The 21912-nt window shown below is 32.7% G+C and overlaps 1 protein-coding gene across 4 annotated transcripts in view; it reads left to right on the top strand.

Annotated features, from left to right (window-relative positions):
- The window catches only part of MAGI2 (membrane associated guanylate kinase, WW and PDZ domain containing 2), a 1221159-nt gene that overhangs the window by 94420 nt on the left and 1104827 nt on the right, over positions 1-21912 (top strand). The gene's annotated exons all lie outside the window — the stretch shown is intronic.

Below are 21912 nucleotides of genomic sequence, written 5' to 3'. Positions count from 1 at the left end.
ATTGGAATGCAAAATGGTCCAGACACTTTGAAAGATTTTTTGGTGATTTCTTACAAACTAAACATATTTTTACCATATGGTCTACCAATTATATTCCTTGTTGGTTAACCCAAGGAACTGAAAACTATGTCCACACAAAAATATACACATGGGTATTTATAATAGCATTATTCAAAATTGCCAACATTTAGAAGCAATCAAGGTGCCCTTCAGTGGTTAACAGGTAAAGAAACTTTGGTATGTACAGGTAATAGAATATTATTCAACAGTAAAAAGCAATGAGCTATCAAGGCATAAAAAGACAGGCAGGAACCTTAAATGCATATTACTAAGTGATAGAAGCCAATCTGAAAAAAAGCAGTATACTGTATGATTTAAACTATATGGCATTCTGGAAAAGGCTAAAGTATAGAGATTATAAAAAGATCAGAGATTGCCAGGGGTTGAAGGCAGAGAGAGGTAAATAGGCAAAGCACAGAGGACTTTTAGGGCAGTGGAAATAGTGTGTATTAAATTATAGTGATGGATATATGTCCTTATACATCTGTTCAAACCCATAAAGGTATAATACCCTAAAGAGGGAAAAAGTAAACTATGGACTTTGGGTACTTATGATGTGTCAATGTAGGTTCATCTTTGGTAAATAAAATGTATGATTCTAATGAGTGATGTCGATAATTGGGAAGGGTGTGCATGTTTGAGTTATGGAGTTTATGGGAATCTCTATACCTTCCTCTCAATGTTATTGTAAACCTAGAACTTCTCTAAAAATAAAGTCTTTAAAATAATTTTAATTAGTTCTTACTTCTATGAACAAAATGCATGAACCATAAATACAAGAACTTGTAAAAGAGTTAATGAGACAGTGAGAGGAAATGGAGTGTCAATTATTAGAGTTTAGCGAAGTGAAAGAAACAAAACAAAACCATCATAGAAATATAAAAGAATTGGAAGAAGCACACATGGAAATAGACACTGTAGAATACATAGCAAGGACATAGAGGATGTAAGTGAGAAGACAGATACAAGAAAGTAAAGTAAAAGTAGAAGATAAAAAAGATGTGGGATGCAACATATTTTGGAGTTCCAAAAAGGACAGGTATCCAAGCCAGGCAAAGAAGACCACTTATGCATAATTGGAGTCTCTGAATAGTAAAGCCAAAATATTTGAACAGAACAAATATTTTAAAATATAATTTGAGGGAGAAAAAAAGTTGTGAAAAGAATATCCAAATCTATTTATTGTGATTCTTAACCATGTCACTGACATTTATCACTATATAAGTATTATGCTAGGCACTTAGATATCCATTATCTTATGTAATAGTCATACTTCAATGTCATTGGTACTATTAGCTCTCTTGTATGGATAAGAAAAGGGGCATTAAAGTTACATAAGAAGTAAGTGGCAGAATCGGAATGTGAATCCAGGTGTTCTAACTCCAAATCCATTCCTCTGTCCAGTGTCAGAGCTGACTTTCAAAATGTCTACTAGATTTATGTCCAGATGAAATTGGATAGCAAATGTAATTCATTACTCACTTATAATATGTTATAACCTTTATTCTAAATTATTGTATTTATTTTGGATGCAAAAATCTCTTACTCCAAGAGGTAAAAAATTACCACTCAGAGGATACTAGAAAAGTATTTAAATTAAAAAAATAATAATGAAGTTGATTATTTTAAAATTCTTGGAAGATGATATTGACTTGCTGCTGTTTTTTTCTAAGCCAATTTTTCCCAACTAAAACTGTTAATGTATTATTATTTTTTTTAAATTAAGTAATTTTGGTGTATTTTAACTTCATTATCTTTTAAATTGAGTGAAAATATTTTGAAACTGACTGTGTTTAATAAATTAATTGAACATCCAATAAAATCACCTTTATTCCTATATCAATAATTAAAATGGATTTGAATATTGTGTCCCTCCACCTAGCCAAAATATTAATGCTAACTACATTCCCCATGCCGTGCTCCCCATCCCAGTGACCATCCTTCAGCTTCTAATTTTTACTTTTTTAACTATTCACCCTGTTCTCACATTCCCCCAACCCCCTCTCCTCTCTGCCCATCATTAAATTGTCCACTATATTTGTGAGTCTGTTTTTGATTAGTTTGTTCTTTTTAGTCCTTAGATTCTGCATATAAGTGAAATCATATAGTGTTTATCTTTGTCTGACGTCCATTGAAGTAATATATTTTCCATCCCCTTCCTTTTAGTCTGTGTGTATCTTTTAATCTGAAGTAGTCTCTTTTAGGTAACATGTAGAGGTCTTGTTGTTTCCCTTCATTCATCCACTCTATTTTTTAGTTAGAGCACTTAATTCGTTTTCACTTGAGGTACTTATTGATAGGAATGTAGTTGTTACCATTCTTTATTCCTGTTTTTGATACATGTTTTTTCTTCTTAAAGAAGTCCCTCTAATATTTCCTGTAATACTGGCTTGGTGGTGATAAATTCCTTTAGCTTATTTTTGCCTGGGAAGCTCCTTATCTGTCCTTCCACTCTAAATGATAGCTTTACTGGATAAAATATCCTTGGTTGTAGATCCCGGATTTTCATAATGTCGAATATTTTGTACCAAGCCCTTCTGTCTTGCCTAGTTTCTTTTGAGAAATCAACTGCCAGTCTTATGGGTGATCCCTTGTAAGTAACTATCTGCTTCTCTTGCTGCTTTTAATATTCTTTCTTTCTATTTTATCTTTGGCATTTTAATGATGATGTGTCTTGGTTCGGGCCTTTTTGGATCTCTGTTTTTGGAATTCTATGAACTTCCGGGAATTTTGTGTCCATTTCCTTCACCAGGGTAGGGAAGTTTTCCATCATTATTTTTCAAACAGCTATTCAACATCTTGTTTTCCTTCAGGTATGCCCATCAGACAGCTATTTTGACCCTTAATAGTATCCTATATGCTCCTTAAAATATTTTTATAGTCTTAGTATCTTATCTCTTGCTATTCTGATTGTGTGTCCTTGGCTTTTTGTTCTCTTGATAGGGCATTTGATCTTTTTCTTTATTCACTTTGTTTATTTCTTTGTTTATTCCATTTAATATTCTTTTTATCTCAGCTAATGTGTTTTTCATTTCACACTGTTTCTCTTTTATAATTTCCATTTTCATTTTCATGTTTTTATCTCTTTGCTGAGGTTCTCACTGAATTTATCTACGATTTCCATAAGTTCATTGAGCATCTTTATAACCAGTGTTTTGAACTCTGCATCTGTTAGGTTACTTGACTTCATTATATCTGGATCTCTGTTCTGTTCTCTCATATGGTTTCCACTTCTTTGTCTTCCCATTTTGGCTGCCTTTCTGTGTATGTTTCTATGTACTAAGTAAAGTTCCTAAGTCTCCAGTCTTATTAGTGTAGATTTGTGAAATAGGTGTCCAGTGGCGTGGTCCTTAGAAGGGTGCAGCTGCAAGCCAAATTTAGCTCAAGCCTCTACCCACTTGGGGCCACTTGTTAAGATTCAGCAAGCAATCCACAGATGCTATGCTTATGGTTGCCTCAAAAGGCCACACTGGAAACTGAGACCAGCTGCCTCCAGTGTGAGTCTGGGTGCTGCTCAGCAAGGAGCATCTAACTTGCTAAAGATATACCTGGATGTGACTTGGGTGAGCTGCACGTTGGGGGAGGCAGGGTTTCAGGGACTTCTCTGGTGGAGTGACCTCGGTTATCCAGTTTGATGACCTCACGGCTATGGTGGCACTGTGTCCCCCACACTGGGAGTGGGGTGGGCTCAACAGGGAACAATGAATACCACCAGCACTTCTGTACAGAGCAAGTCTCACCTCAGTCTTCACTCTGACAATGTTTCCCTTGTGCTCCCTGAGCAGCTGAATGGGCACTGGTGCTCAGAGAAAGTAGGTCTGTCAATGTGAAAATCTGCTTTGAGGACGCGACCCCTTTAAGAGGTGTCTGCTGCTGCTGCTGTCACAGCCTCCTTCTCACTCAGCCGCTGGGGACCGGGCAGCCCCACATCCTCACCCCATCTTACCTTCTGCCGTTACAGGGCGATATCTTGGATTTTTCCCTAGTTGTATGGCTCGTTCATCTAGATTCCAGGCAATTTTTCCTTGCTGTTGCTTCTTGTTTCCATCATAACTTTGATTTGGTTGCCAGAGGGGTGAACAGAGCCTCTATCTTTATGCCATTTTCCCCCCTCAGGAGCATCAGTATTTTGTCACTTTCTTGCAAAACTAAACATACCTACTATATGTAGATTACCATAGGTACGATATTTACTGATTGCTTCATCTGTAATAGTGGAGTCAAAGGATATCATTTAAAGCTAAAAAAATCAAATAAAAGAATTATAGTTTGGATTGGTTATATAACTTAACAGTACAAAGATGGTGGTAAACATTTAAAACATACACAATTTCTAGACATCTAAAGTTAGAAATACTAAACAATTTGACAACATTGATTTTTTAAAAAAGTGCATATAAAAATTGAGTGGCCCTTTAAATTAACTAACAAGATGAACATATTTTTTCTTCTGAAAGATACTCTTGAGATAATTTATGGGAAAACCTACCCATAAAATGCTCTTCCTTGTACTTATTGTTGAGAAAATTTAGTACATTGCATGGAATCATGGTTAAGCTGAAGGCTATAAGCCTAATGAAAGTAATAAGTAGTACAATATCTATTGACTTTTGGTGGCCAATACACACTTAACTAGTTGTAAAAATATGAACATTTTTTGTTCAGCTCCAAATGCTTAGAAGAGTCAGGAAAGCAATGCCCCTTAACAATAAGTGGGGGTATACCCATGGGTTGACAGAGAAGTTCCCTCTCTCAAGGAGCAATTATAAAACTCTCCCATAATTTAAGTTTGTTTGCAGAACTCCTAGCTCTTTGATCTCAAGGGAGCAAAATAAATGACAAACTGGAATATGTGATATGATACATTTGGAGGTCACAGACATTTCTGAGAATCTGATAGTTGTTATAGGACCTTTCTTCCTGAAATAAACATGTCTCATTTTGCCTATAATTTTATAGAGTGACTGAAGTACATCCAAAGAGACACTGTCAGTTTATAGTCCCCAGGTAAAAACCTTGTTTTAGAAGTTTTTTGGACTTAACATCATCTCTACAGTGGATCTTTCTTGTCAGAACCGCATATGTTACTGAATTCTCTGACAGACGGAGGGCTGGTAAAACAGCATTCAATCCACCTAAGCCATCTCTTTTATTTATTCCAAAGTACGAGAGTGGCGGTCCCCTGTCTGGTCCTCAGACCACTTAAATCAGAAACACCCAAGTTCCCATTAAAAATGGAGGTCGGTTCTCATTTTGAAACTGCAAGGCAGACTAGAGGAGGCAAAAGCAACTTTAGCATCAAAGATGGGCCCCCTGCTTCTCTAAACTCTATGTAGAGCAGCAGCAACTGAACAGCCCCAGCCTGTTCCCATTGCTCCCTATAATGAATCATTCCAGTGCTACAGCAATAAGTTGCCAAATGAAATAATTAATCATTATGAATCCAAAACCTTTTTTTTTTCTATTTTAAAATGACTAACATTAGAGAACACTTACCACTATCACAAAAGGAAGATTTATGTTCATTGCAGCTCAGTCATTGCTTGTCCTAAATACAGGTAGGAAGATGTCCCTGGGTCATTAGCTTCACTCTCTTGCATGCAGCTCAGCATGGTGGTGATGCTGAAGTGAGCACACCAGGGATGTCTGACTAGTAGGCACACAGCACATCACAGTTAAGGGTTCAATTACCCATGTGGCAAGTAGGCAGGGCCAAGTCGTTCAGTTTGAAGAACAGATGGAGCTTTTGCCCAGAAGATTTTCATTATTGTCCGCTTTCAAAAGGTGATGTAATTGATACCTAAGGTAAATGTTGTCAAGTTTTACAGATTAAAGACATCACTTTTATTATATCAAGAAAGATGCATAATCTTGACTCAAATTTGAACCTGCTCCTCGTATTATTCAAAACTAGATTAATCTCATTCTGTACTGTTGATTTATTCTGTAGGTCTATCTGTTTACGATTTTCTTTATCTTTATGTGAAGTGAAACCCTAGACATGTATAGGAGTGTGTTCAAAATATTTAATTCGGTACTCTGCACCCTGCAAGGACAATGCAGCATGGTCTTACATGCTCCAATTTGTTATTGCACTTCTGTAGAATTTACAATGAATGTCAGAGTGGAATGCACAATATAAAACTGCCCTTGATTTCACACATCTTTGAAGGTATAATAATCACTTTAAAATTCTGTAAATCCTTTCAAATATATTTTCCCATTCAGATGGTTGTCTCTTTACCATGTTGACAGTTTCTTTTGCTATGCAGAAACTTTTCAGTTTGATGTAGTACCATTCATTTATTGTAGCTTTTACTTCTCTTGCCTTTGAGGTCAAATTCATAAAATCGTCTTTAAGTCCAAGGTCCTTGAGTTTAGTTCCTATGTTTTCTTCTGTGCATTTTATTGTTTCAGGTCTTATATTCAGGTCTTTAATCCATTGAGTTAATTTTGGTGTGTGGTGATAGACAACAGTGTAGTTTCATTTTTTTGCAGGAGGCTTTCCAGTTTTTCCAGAACTATTTATTGAAGGCTTTCTTTTCTCCACTCTATATTTTTAGCTTTTTTTTTTTTTGTTGAAAATAATTTGCCCATAAAAATATGAGACTCATGGATGTACACAATAGACTAGTGGTTACCAGAGGGTAGGGTGGAGGGAGTATGGGAGAGCTAGATTGAGTAAAGGGAGGTCAAAGATGTGGTGGCAGCAAGAAATCTAACTATGGGAGGTGAACACAGTGTAAAAATATATAAGCTTTACTGTAAATGTATTGAATTTCATTAACCAGTGTCACCATTAAATATAAATAAATAAATAAATAAATAAATAAATAAATAAATAAATAAATAGTTTCTGTAAATTCTAAATGTATATTTGGTATTTCTCTAATAAATGTTTTTAAATACTGAGGAAAATAGATTTTTATTTGTTATCGATTTCAGATTTAATTATTAGCGCCACTGTTAGCATCACAATCAAATATGCCATTAACTGTTTCATCTTAACCCACTACTTAAAATTTCTCCATTTTTCTTTTTCATGAGTACATACATTCTAAATGAAACACTGGGTAGCCCCTTCCTTCTTAAGATAGTAAAATCATAATTTGTTTTTACTTTCAGATTGGTCATTCTTTGAACTATATAAACTATAACAATATTTAATTAATCTGATATTGTTTTTGACTTTATAAATAGCTCTTCCAATAGACATTTTATAGTACTATATAATATATTGATTTTAAAAACTTGGACTTTGAATTTGGGAAGATTAAGCCTCAGATCTTGGCAAAGCTATTAAGAGCTAGGTGACTTTGCACATGTTATTTAACCTCCCTGAGCCTCAGTTAACCCATGTCCTAAATGGATACAAAATAATGCCTTTCTTATACATTTGCCCTGAGAATTAAATAAGATAATCTGTGTAAACCAACACATTATAAATATTTAATAATTATTAGCTAGTATTGTGATATAACTGTTTTTGCTCTCCAAATTAGTGAGTTGATTTCCCAAGAATGAGTATATTGATTAAATGTTGTGGAGACTTATTGATGTATGAATAATATAATTGAAGTTGTTGAACAAAGTGGTCATGGAATAAAAGGTGTTTGCAATTTGAAAGAAAAGACAGACATTATATTAGATAATTGTACTTAAATAGAGTGTTGCAGAAGAGAAAGTGGAGAAGGGTGTTAAAGAAAAATGGATTAAGGAGATATATATGCTTGATTAACTTCCAACTATTGAATGTTTTACATTTTTAAATAGTTTATGAGAGTAATGCGCCTAGTTTCCAAAATCCTTAATAGATTGTAGCAATTTTTTATTTCTAACTTAATAACTGAAAAGTATCATTTCCTTTTAAATTAGCATTTTGTAAAATTCTTCATTTGAACTGTATTTATGTATCTTATGATTCTAGACTTTAAAATTTATCAAAAAAGACATACTGATTATTTGTCCGCTAAGGCTGTAGTAGTGCCCTAAAAATAAAATGATTACTTTAGGATATATTTTGAGTTTCCTTTATCTATTTATTGTAGTTTTTACTATTTTTCTGATGTGAAGTTTTCTGGTTATTGTACTAAAGTTTTGCAATTGTATATCACATATATTTTGCCTTTATAATTTCTTCCATTGCTTCAATATTGACACTGTGCATTTCCATGTTTTTTTTTCTTGACATTAAAGAGTTCATTAGCTATATCCAGAGTGCCACTGATATCACAGCAGGTATTTTTTATTTTCTATACATAAACCATGGTTACCAACGTTCACTAAAGCACTGTGCAAAGAAACAACATGTAGGTTGAAAAACAACCTGAAAACTCTACTCTGATAAAAATAAACCATGCTAAAATTATTGTAGCTCGTTCCTTAACTTTGGTTAAAAGAATGATTCATGTTGTTAATTTTGTAAGGTCTTCAGAATATCTGCGTACATTCGCAGGGTACATCCCTGGAATTAAAAATGACCTTCACAATATATATTTATTATTATGTTGTTCTTTTACAAGGATGATTCATCAGTTCATAGACCAGCAATGTAAACCAAGAAGCAAATTACTTAGACTTGATAAATTTTAACATGAATGTTAACTTACAGACTTTTTCTTAATATTTAAAATCATTTCTTTTGCTACATTTAAATGTTCTTAAAGCAGCCCATGAAAATTACACTTTCATATATAAAGATGGATAGGGTACTAGAATTTAGTCATTCTTGAAGCCAGGCTATGTCATCATTATAGTTTCCCAGTGATACATCTTTGATGGAAAGCGTCATGTGGTTGTCATTTTTAAATCTCCTGTGCTGAAAATTTTCAAATAAGCTTTCTCAAATTTCAGGAGTAATATAGCTGGAGGCAGAGATTATAATATAATATTACTCTTTCCAAAATGATGCCATATTTTTTTTAAACAGAAACCACACTCCCTGGGCATACATAGGTGTGGTTTACTAGAGGGTCACTTGATGGTCTAACTCAGAATAATATTCATGGTTTTTAACAACCAATACTAGTACACAACCAAGGCTTACTACAGCACCAGATGTTACTTTTGTGGTGACCAAATTGTGCAGAGATCAAGAGAAGGACTGAGATAGTTCAAGTGCTATCTATTTATCGCTTGATATAGAGCTGTCTCAGTATTTTCATAACCAGTTTAGCCACGCCTGGGCACACAGGTACGAATATGTACATCTTGGTCTGACCAATGGATTAAGTTAGGTTATGTTGTCTGTAAAGTTTCTCAATACACAAACTCCCTGGTTTTATCTCGTATATTTGGACAAGATCTAAAACCAGTGCATCTGAAGAACTAGAGTCATGAAGGGGAAATTCTCCAGTTCTTGAGGCAAGTCTCTAATTGTAACCTCTATAAAGCTCTCACAGTGAAAATGGTGGGGAAAAATTAATTGAAGGGAACATTTACCATACCATTTCTTGGCTCACCCATGAGGTCTCCCTGCCAAGGTTACAGTTCATGGTTCATATAGTGAACTGGGAATTGAAGAAAATCATCTATATCTAGACCACTTGTATCAGTCTTTGAGACCATCCTGAGGTTTGTTTCCAACAAAATCATTGGATTTTCTGCTATGTGATCTGCCAATAAATTATTGTTGGTGAAATAGAGTACTGTGTAAGATTCAGTCCTGCTTTATAGAATGGAATGTAAAGAGCTATGTGTCCATAAGGAAATTCCTTAAATCCTAAACTAACTCATTCTAAATTTTCTTGTTTATGGAATACTTGTCTTAGAAATTTTCAATTCTAGGATGGAATAGATAAATGGAGCTCAAATTGGACAAAAGTTGAAATAATTACTTTTAGAGAGTAGCTTTCTCTGTGAGAACAGAGGTTTTTATTTTGTTTAGTTTTTGTGGTGGGTGATTAAGTTAAAGAAATGTCTCAAAAATTTTTGTGGATCAGAAAGTCAAGGTTTGAAAGAAGAGCTATCCCATAAAATCAACATGAATTTTTTTTAAATAGTGTTCCTTTTAATTGTTTTGTTTGTGTTTCTCCATTAAATTTTACCCCAATACCTGATGTCACTTTTCACATTAAAAAAAACAGGTACAATGGTCCTACTACTAAGAAACTAGCCAGACATATAAGTTTCAACAAAGAATTTAAAATTCTTCTCCCTTTTCAAATTTTCCTAACCAATTCATTCAAAAAATATTAAAAAAATTATATTTTTCATTGTACATTATTTTTTTGTATATTTTTCTAGATGATTTATAGCATTTATTGAACATCTCTGTATACCTAACAAAAAGCTAAATGTTTGATGAGATTAAAAAAAAGTGCATAATGCCAACTGTTATATCAGTTAATATATCACTTAACAAAAATAAAATTTGCATTTGAAACCATTGTTCTGTGCAAGATTTTGTGAGATAATATATGAAAAAGTCTTAAATTAAGCAAAATTAAAATTTCAAATGATATTTTTCAGGTTGTTGTGAACTGAAATAACCGTTTATTTTATGATTCTTAATCATGTTTGCTAATATGTATTAACATATAAGTATTGTTCTAGATACTTGGATATTCATTATCATACATAACATTCATACTCCAGTGAAGTTGGAAATATTGGCTGTTTTATGTATAAGGAAAGAGGCATTAAAATTGCAAAAGAAGTAGCAGAACCTTGGTCTCCTGACTTTAAGTCCTATTCTCTGTCCAGTGTCATAAATGACTCTCAACAGTTTTGCAGATTACGTATGGGTGAAATAGATGGGTAGATGGGTAATAGCAAATCTATTTCATTATTCACTCAATATATTATTTTCTTTAATTTTAAATTATTGAATTTCTTTTGGATGCAAAAATCTCCTACTCCAAGAAAGAAAACAATTACCACTCAGAGGATACTAGAAAAGTATTTTAAAAGAAAAACGATTACTTTAAAATTGTTAGAAGATGATATTGACTTGCTGATTTTTTTTAAAGCCAATTCTTTTTCCACTTGAGCTGTTAATGTTATTTTTTTTTAATTAATTGATATTTGTGCATTTTAACTTTATTGTCTTTTATATCAAGTGAAAATATTTTGAAAGTGACTTTGGTTGATAAATTAATTGAACATCCAATTAATCACCTTTATGTCTACATAAATAATTTAAACGTATTTGAGTAGTATGATTTAAGACTCTTGCTTATTAACTCAGGGAAATAATATGCATTATTTAATAATCTGTACATAATTCTCAAATGTATATTTCTTTGTTTAAAATACTTCGTATTTAAAACAACAACAAAAAAATATTTCAATGATTCTAAATCCCCGTAGTTCCAAATTTTCAAAAAGGAGGAAAGAACGATTCTATTTGTAAGAATAAAGAACTTCATTTCTGTAAAGTTACATAAAGCAGAATTTCTATCACAGTTTTAGTTGAGTTCATGTAAGGACAATAATTACACTACTTATAATTTTCTTAAGCATACTTTTATCATGATTATGATTACTCTGAAGCAAACATTTTGGTCTTTCTGGTCCATAAATAAACCCTTAACATACTAATTTATATGTAAGAGTCAATGTGTGGGAAGTAATCTAAATAAAGTAAGTTAATAAATATAGTCCTCATGTAACTATACATCCCCAAATTTGTACATTTTTTATTTTATTTAAGCATTATGAAGTGCTTCTGTTATCATTCAAACTCATGTTTCTAAGTTTTACTAGTGTCTGAGGTTATCAGCTTTCCTGAAAATAATACATATAATACATAAAAATATATATAAGTATTATGTCTACAATTGGACCTTACATTATTTCTTATTTATAGTATAGATTGTATTATATTACTATATATCATAGAATCATTAGCAATACATTGGGGGATGTAAATGGAAAAAAATAGTAACTTCTAGTAAGTGGAATTATCTTTTATTTTGAAATGCCCTCAGGCACAAGTACATACATTCATATCCTCTAAACTTACTGCCAAACTCTTCACAATTTGTCTGAATAGTAGCCTTAACAGACAACAAAACAAATAGTATAATTGAAAAATAAAGTATATATTATTGTCAGAATTATATTCACCTCATAAATTGACACAAAGGAATGTCTAAATAACAACATCAAAGTAAAAGTAAGCTAAAGGAATTTACTTGAAATATATACTTATGATGCATTTGAATTAAGAAATCTTTATTACAATAGCAATCTTTATTATGTTTACTATGTACCAGATATCCTGCTAAAATTATTATATTTTGTTTTTAATATGTATCATTTTTATATTTCACATGTACATATGTATCATTATATATAATTCAAAGTTCACAATATTCTTTAAAGGAAATATATTTCCCTCTTTATATGAGAAACTGAAACTCAAAGAAGTCAAGTAACTCACCCAAATTAATACAACTGGTAAGTGAAACCTGTGGTCTGAAAATCTTTCCTCAACCCCCATGCACATAACATCGACCTACCACTGTTTACTAAAAGCCACAAAGAGATTGACATCAATGAAGAAAACAATTTTCACTCTAAAATGACTCTCACTTTTAAAAGCAGTATACACAGGTAATTTGTTGCTGATGTGCAACAAATGTGCCGCAAAAATGAGGCAAGAGATGTTTGTCATTCTTCATGGCAAGTTGAGTTTGTTTCCTTTCTTCTTGTTTGGAAAGCGGTCTGTTTTTAATATAAATTATCCTTAAACAATTTAGTAAAGCCTACTTATCGGGTGGCGTTTAGTTAGTTTTTGGCATTTTTGTAATTAATCTCAAATTTAGCAATTTTAGATATATACATAAATTTGTTCTTTTAAAAAGAGAGGCTTCTAGCTGTAGAATGACTGGGTAGAAACTCAGAACAATTAAGTGAGAGATTCTCGTATATCACATTTTTCAATTTGGTGCATTATTAACTAAGATATAAAATGGCTTTCACTGCATAAAAGTTATTAATATTTAATACATTGCTCCTCCATTTAATAATTCCCTCAATAATATGAAAAGAGTAAAAATAATGCTTTGTATTTATGTAACACACGTCTCCATGGAGCCCAGAGGATTTGGTTGACAGAGTCTAAAAATGGCTTTGTCAGAGAGAACAAGAAACTAATATTACCATAATTATTTTGCAGGTATTGAAACTTACACTGAGTCCATATGTAGGTACTAATGTGAATATTATGCAGTCAAAATGAAAAGGACAGCTTCTTCCAGCCATACTAATGATCAATAGTGACCATACATAGCGTTATTTATTTTTTGCTTATAGAGACAAAATGAATGACAAAACAATATTCTGAGAACTCAATATTATACTAGTTATTGGAGTAATACAATACTTTTTATTGTTTCGTTTTGCCTTGGCAATGTTGAGATGTTATACACATACACTTTAAAAGAAATAACTGTTGCCAAAAGTTATGTGCCAAAGGAACTGTAATTTTAAGTATATGCTAAGACAATAAAATAAAGTATTGAATAAAATGTTATAATTTATTTCTGTAAAAAATAGTTATTTTATAATATGAAAAAGCAAGCACTATGAAATAACCGTGCCGTGAACTGAAATTTTTTTAAATGCGTGGTCACCACATTTTTAAAATTAGAAACATTGACCATGGAATGGTAATTCTTCCTCTACCTTCTGTACAAGTCATGGATCCTAGATAATGGGTTAAACCAATGTGTGTGTGTGTGTGTGTGGCTTATGTTAAATAAACCACTGGAAAAAGAATAGCCCCATATTGGATTGGTGGTTCTTAACATGTACCAGAATTGTTTTGAGGATTTTTTAGAAATATAGATTGCTAGGCCATAACTCCAGTCATTCTGATTTAGCACGTCTGGAGTAGGATCCAAGAATGTGTGTTTTACAAGTTCCTAGTTATACTAATGATTTGGTCTTTGAACCACTGTTTGGGAACCAATGGTACAGCCAATTAGGCTTCTGTTTTTATCTTTCGTGGAGAAAGAAAGAATTATGACCAGATAGAAATTACATGCCAACTTGGAAGATTCAAGTGTGAAAGAGATACTGAGAAAGAGAAGGGAACTAAGCTTTCTCTATTAAAACAGAAAATACTAAATTCTAAATACTAAATACTAAAATACTAAAATACTAAACAGAAAATACTAAAACTCATACCAATTGTAAAGTCATAAGCAGCGTAGGCTCTTTCTTTGCATTCCATTTTAATATTCATTTAATAAATATCTATTGATCGCTTATTATGAAATAGAGATTTCCATGCAACAGATAAAATTACTGATTATGTTTCTGTAAACATGAATTTGCACTTGATATTACTTTGTGTTAATGTAATTACTATGTCTTTAATTTTATTAGATATTCATTTTGACTTTGTCTTTATTTTCACAGTTAGTCTTCTTTCCCTTTTCTAATATTAGCACAGAATGGCCAGTTATCAATATTTTCTCATTTGTGTTTCTCCTGTATTAGTCCAAAGAGGGTGATAAAGATGTTTCCAATTGTTGATGTAACTAAGGCCGGATCACTGATAGTCATCTGTCCTTGGACTGAAAGGCATTCCTTGCTATGAAAGGGAAGACAGGTATGGTACAGATATTTTGGTGAAATTAAATCATGGAAATGAAAACTGTGTGAAACCTATGAAAAAGAGTATTCAAATTTATTGTTTTAATTTGTATGTATTTGATTAATAATGTAGAAGTTTTATCTTACCCACAATACTGGAAAAATATTTTCTTATAATAATTGGTGATGGTACATTTGTATCAAAATAGCAACTTTAATACACTCATTACCAGAATGTTATTGAAATACAGTTGGACAACGTGTAAAAAGATCCTTAACAACACCTTCACACTTTTGAACCACTATTTCTGTATAATTAGTTTACAGAAATTTAAATAGAGATATGCACTCTAGTTATATATTTATTTTGATCATAATATTGATTTAAATACCGAAATAGTGAAACTGTAGTTTAACTGTTTCAAAGGACAGCTACTTACATAAATTATGGTATATTTCCAAAATTTCATACCATGTAACTATTAAAATTATAATTTTTCATATGGTATAAGTAAATATTTTTAATACAGGTTTAAACACAATTTTTTTTTCAATTTTCTAATACTAAATAGGCATAAGAAAATGATTAGAGAGAAATATGCCACATATTAACAGTAGATCTTTCTGGATTATAAATTATTTCCCTTGCTTTACATTTGGTCCTGTCCAAAACATCCACTGAGACATTTGGAAGTTAAATATTTATATTATTTAATGACCCATTGACCAAATCTCTCCATGGACATTTTGGACTGTACTAAATCATTATTTTTTTTCTCTCTGACCTGAACCGTATTTTATAAATTATATGTAAAGAACGTGTTATTTTTATTATATAAAATAAACAAATGTGTCGGAGTGTACATGTATGTATGGAAGACATCATCCATGAAGAATTTTCTTTGGTACCTGTAGATGCTCTAGGATTTTAAACTCTTTAAGTGAATTTGACGGTCATAGTTCGGCTTTAATTTCTTATGTAACCATAATCATGCCATTATTCTGCTTTGCCATACTTAAAATTACCCATGTTCCTAAGTAGGTCATAACTTGTTCTTTAAGCATCAGTATTTTCATTTGTCAGATGAAAAGAAAATAGGGATTAGATGTCTGAGTGGAATCTGTGTGTCCTGAAAGTTCATAAATTTTGAAAAATCTTACTGTGTCTCTTCAAAAGCACAGTATCTTCTGTCTCTATTGTGCATTTCTCACAAAGACACTGCAAGAAAATATTTCTAGGAGAAATATTTCTAAAAGTATACTACCCACACTTATATCCATTACTAAATACCCGTAATACTAATTTAAAAATTTTTATGGTGTTTGCCACATGTCTAGGAACTGTCTAAATGTTAATCCTCACCACTGTATTTGAGGTAGGTACGCTTATTTTTCTCATTGTATAGAAAATTGAGGCCTGCAGCTGGTTGGTTTATCCCAGGTCACACAGCTAGGAAAAGGACAGGCCAGGATTCAAATCCAGTCAGCATGGCTCCAGATTCTGCAATGTTTCTTAATATCTTGCCAAATGATTGTCCTTCCACAGTTTTATCTACTTCAAACTTTTGATAATGTGTAAAGATAAGACCCTTAACTCATGATTGTGGTTTTAGAGTGAAAAGATGTTTTCACTCCTGTCAGAAATTCAGTACATGAGTGTAAATTCACTGGGCTACCTGCATGGTTGAGACCCTGCTACCATCATTGTACCTAAACTAAGACTTGGTGGGTGAGGGAGCTGCCATTCTGATTTTACACATCTGTCACAGCAGCTTAATTCCCAGCTACTCCATTTCATTATTAGTTGTTATGATGTCAGGGGAGTCTTTGCTTTTAAAAGCGGCACTGTAATTTTTAGTAATTAAAGAAAAACAGGATGTATAATATCCTGTATGTATAATAATAATTTTTGTTTTGTAATCAGGAAGGAAAAATAGGAATAATAACCTATTTAATCCTTTGACTCTCCTATTAAAGACAAAATTATCCCTTAGACACAAAGGAATATTTAAGGAATTTTTATAGAATAGTGTGTGAAGAGCTGTAACATGCAAATTGTCTTGTTTTATAAGAATTATATAAATTGGTGTTTCTTTTATTTCCCTGTGTACTGAGAAGGAATTTTGTTATACCCTAAAGGGCAAGTAGAATTGTAACTTGAAAATACTAAAGTTTTCAATGACATTAAAAATGAGAATCATTGCCTTCAAAACTTGGCTTCTTGAAAACTATTAAAAAAATGAAACAGTTAATGTAAAACCTAAATGTTATTGAGTGCTTAATACATGCCAGGCACAGTTATTAAAATATTTATGTGTGTCACATTGAACACTATAAAGTAGGTACTCTTATCCCAGTTTCATATATTTGAAACATAATAGTGTTTTGCACTAATAGTATTTACCTCAAAAATACATACGCGAGGAACTAGTGGAGCTAAAGTTTAACTCCACAGTTTCTATCTCCAGACACTTTGTCTCTTGCTTTCCAAAAACATCCCTAGGAGGCCAGATACCCTGTTCCTGTGTTTAAAACTGATCACATTGTGGTACTGAGCACAATTCTCTTTATGAAAGGAGGCTTAGGTTGGCCCCAGTTAACCTCTAGCTCTCCAGAGATTATTATGTGTGCTCCATTAGAAAACACGGCTCTCATAAACCTTCAAGTTATTGAGATCATTCATCTTTCTCACATGAAACTATATCAATGGACTCCTGAGTTCCCTTGATTCCATCTAATTCACATTATACCCAAAGTGAGTTTTCTAAAATGTAAATCCAAGCATATCAGTTCCCTGCTTTAATCATTCAGTGACGCCCCATTTCTTTCTGAATATTTTAAACTCTTTAATGTGGCTTCTAAACTCCTTTCTCAACTCTACTTGCCACTTTTGTCTCTCTTACTTACACTCTCACACTCCACAGCTGGCATCTTCAGTTGCAAACTCATTTCAGCTGGGCTTTTGTACCTACTGCTCCCCCTAACTAGAACACTTTTCACCTGTATCCCACCCCAAGCTACTTGCACTTCTAGGAACTTTCTGTAGGAACTTGTTCCTGAAGTCCCAAATTTGGGTTAAGTAGTTCTCCTGGGTGTTCTAGGATCCTTCTTCACCTTCCTTTCATAAAATACCATGCTATCTGAGTGTCTGATTACTAATTTTCACCTACTACTAGACTGTTAAGCTCACTGGGAAGAGAAAGGATGTGCTTATTTTCTTTATTCTTGGATCCCCAATAGTACATAGTAGTTCAAATTTTTGTTGTGTACCTGAATTGGTAAAACATAAAGTTTGATTTTAAGAGTTCAATAAATAAAACTTTATTTAATCCACACAATTCCCATAAGGTATATACTAGATTGTACCCACTGAGACGGGGTACTTGCTACACAAGAGCTTAAGTAACTTGCCCAAGGTCACACTGTTAGTAAGTGGCAAAACTAGGATTTAGAACCAGATAGTCTGGCTTCAGAGTCTGGGCTCTTGAAGATCAATAACATCAATAGATCAGTATTTCTGGGTGACAGTTGGTACCTCAGAGTATTCACAAGGGAGAAAACATGAAACCTGGTTATTGGTCTCATCTCTGCCACAATTATGCGATTTTTGTGATCACCCTCTGCTTTAGTTTAATCATCAGCAAAATTTAGAAACTGTGGATAGAATGATCCCAAAAGTTTTTGTTCTCTAAATAACAATGATTGAAATCAACAACTTATTTGTGTTACTGTGGGGAAGATCGAGTATTGAAAATAAATTACTTAAGGACTGTGAGCTAAAAGAGGTAATCTATGTTCCTTTTACAGACTTCTGCACTTTCTTATCTCCACTGTTTGAGAAATTCATAATCCCATCCTAACTCTCTGATCAAAGAATTGGACTTAAATAAGGCTGTCAAGGTGGATAAACTAAATAACCTAAATCACCTAAGAAAATGAAGTGAGTCTCCATTGTTATAGTTAATTTGGCAAATGATTAGTAATAATTATTTAAAAAAGAACAGTAAGTCATTGCCTAGTCCAGTTGCTAAAACATAGTAGGCATTCAGAAAATATTAGTTCTCCATGGATTTTATTTTTCCTGTGAGTTCACTTATGGGTTTCGCTTTTTCTGTGAGTTTTCAGTTCAGTTATATCACCTTCCTCCCCCGCCCCCGCCCCTGTCTCTAAGAACATTCATCATAAAGGAGAACTAATAAGCATCCTAGCTAATTTGGCACATGTTCCTATTATATAATCACCGTGGTAGCCAGGCTGTTAATTGAGAGCAAATATTTATAGGAGAAGAAACTCTTTTGGTTTCTCACTGAAGGTACACTTCATGGAAGCGCTGCCTTTTAGTCTTACTTCGTCTTTCTTCAGTAGATACTGAATGAGTTCCACTCAAAAATAAGTGTGGTTGGGTCTACTTTGAAGGAATTGACAAGCTTTAATAAACCTCATACGACCTCATCTTTCATTTTTAAAGAACATGGATACATGGCTACATCTAAAGGTCAAATATTAAATGATGTCAAAGCATAAAAGAATGTTAACATATTCGCGTAACATTTCTTTTTTGTAATTTCCTTTTAATGACCAATGCCCTGGTGGTCAAACTCTGAAATTGGGTTCTTGCTATGAAATGAAAGGTTAGGGAAATTCAAATGTATTTTTTAAATGTAAATTAATTTTCACTTACTAACAGCACTAAATGTTTAATTGAATGTAGAACATCTCACTTATTGCAAATAAATGAACAGTTTTAGTAATGAAAATGTAAGAACTACCATAATATTGCATGTCATTATCCAATTATGTCCATCTAATGATCAAGATTCAATAATGACACACAGAAAATACACCCACAGCAGTTAGTAATCTGCCCACAGTGTGAAATTCTGAATAGGTTATGTGTGTGGTATTTAAGTGTTTCTCCTAGCATGTTTCAAAGCAGCCTTTGTCGTGAGAACTTTAAAAGCCACAAGAAAGCATGTTTAGTGAGTTTTCTTTAATTTTGAATACTTTAGGTTTATGGTAACTCATTACCTGAATCCACCAAAAACTTTAATTTTGATATGCATAGTTTCTTATTTTATGGTATGTAAGGAGTCCTCAATATATGACTGCACAACATTTGCCCTGCAATATTTAAAAATACAAAAATAAATAAAGCAACTCATCCAAGTCAGATCCCTAAAGATCTTTGCAAAAATTGCTGCTGTTTTAAAATAGCATTATATCCACTCTTGTTCTGTGAATTGAATTGTTTTTATTTAACATTAAAGAATAATCATTATGTCCTTGATTTAAGGAACTTAATTATTTAAAATTCACAAGAATCTCTGAAAATGTATATGGTTGTACATACAAACAAATGTGAGAAAGTAATCACATAAGCAATGTATTCACAAATTTCAATACAATATAAAACATCTTTTAAAAATTGATATCTTAGACCTGTGAAAGATGAATTGGAGAAATAGTCATGCTATATAAAATTATGTTAAAAACTATGATCCTGGAAACCAAGATAAATAAGATTACATGGGTTTTTAAAATATTATTTTTTTAATGACTTTAATTTTAGAATTGTTCTCAAGTATTACTTGATCTCACTTATTTTATGAAGTATGTATGCATGTGCTATTCATATATCAGGTTTTTTTATACATAAAGGAAATCATATCACTGTAAAGTAACATTATTTTATTCCTTAAGACAATAAGCAATACAAAACTGTTTTTAAAGAATCACTGTAGGCAGGCATGAATGGATTGTGGCCTGATCATTCAGAATACATAAGTCTACATCAGGAATATCCACAACATACCTGTGAATTTCCTAACATGGAGAAAAAAGAAAAATCAATTCTGTTATTTAATCTACACATTTGAAAATGTAATCAAGTAGTCAGGCCCTCTACAAAGTAGACAAGAAAATATAATACTAACAAATCACACTTGAAATTAAATTTTAGGTCGAGAATATGATTGTCAATCTTCCTGGGAAACATGGCCCAATCATATCTATGTTCCAAAACCTTGGCACCTTTGGATTCCAGGAAATACTCCATAGTATGTATATACATTAGATTTAGGTTTGACTACATTTAATGAGAAAACATAAATAAATAAAAATAGCTTAAATATGGTAGAGGTTTATTTCTCCCTTACATAAAAGGGGTTTGTAGGTAGGCTTTTCAGGGCTCCTATGACAGTTCCACAGTGTTATCATGGCTCATATTTTTTATTTTTTCCTTCTCAGCTTGGGGTTTCCAAATTTAAAGGTTGAGATGCTTATTAGAGTTCCAGCTATTGTGTCAACATTCGAGCCTGTGCTAGCCTCCCCCTTTAAGGACAATTTCCCATGGGTACATACATACTTCTACTTATATGCCATTGTCCAGACCTAGTTACATGACCATACCCAGCTGTGCATGTAAGGCTGCAAGCCTTTCAGCTGAGCACATTGTTTCAGATTTCTATTACTGAAGAAGGGAAAATGGGTATTGGAAGACAATTAGCATGAAAAGCAAGTATCCAAAATATATATCAAAGGAACCAAAGGCTGTTTATTGCCTTACAATGACACTATATTTACACAAGCAGTCATATTTTTAGTGTTCCCCTTAGATTATGGCAACCATCCCAAACTTATCTGAGAATAAATTGAAGGTAGATGGTCAAGTGTAGAAAAGCCAGAAAAAATTTTTAATAGATGTTCTGAACATAGCTTCAAAAATCAGAGACTGATTGAAGACAAAAAAATAAAAAATAAAAAAGCCCTGTTAGATAATAAATCAGAGATAGAATTGCAAAAACAGAGGTTGCAAACAGCAGCTCCCAATCAAAGAAGCGTATTTGCATGTATTTAAGGGTGAGGAGATTGCTATTCACACTTATGTACAGGAGCAGTGTCATGTTTGGGTTGGGACAGACAGGTGGGGTTAATGATGGAAAGAAAGCTTACTGAAAAAGAGACAAACTATAGCACATTTGTTTAATTACTTTTTCAATTTCATGTCAAGAATGATCTTTGTTTCTTTGCAAAAGCACACATTGTGCTAAAGAAGTCTGAAAATAAACACGTGTTACAACAGAGTCCGTTAATACTCTGGCATTTTTGTTTTCTTTGCTTTGCAGTTTATAACACATGACTAATAGATTGTATCTGAGTAAGAATTTGATAAGTATGACTATTATTCAGAATTTATGGTCACATTCTTTGGATGGCAGCACAATTGATAGTCAAAATGACAGTTAGAAATTACAGAATTCATTCAATAGGATGATCATATTTCACTCTGAGATAGACGTAGTTCCA

This window comes from Rousettus aegyptiacus, unplaced genomic scaffold, assembly GCF_014176215.1.
Source record: "Rousettus aegyptiacus isolate mRouAeg1 unplaced genomic scaffold, mRouAeg1.p scaffold_m13_p_13, whole genome shotgun sequence".
Classification (NCBI taxonomy): domain Eukaryota; kingdom Metazoa; phylum Chordata; class Mammalia; order Chiroptera; family Pteropodidae; genus Rousettus; species Rousettus aegyptiacus.
The sequence above is the reverse complement of the archived record's forward strand: the minus strand, read 5'-3'. Positions and strand labels throughout refer to the sequence as shown.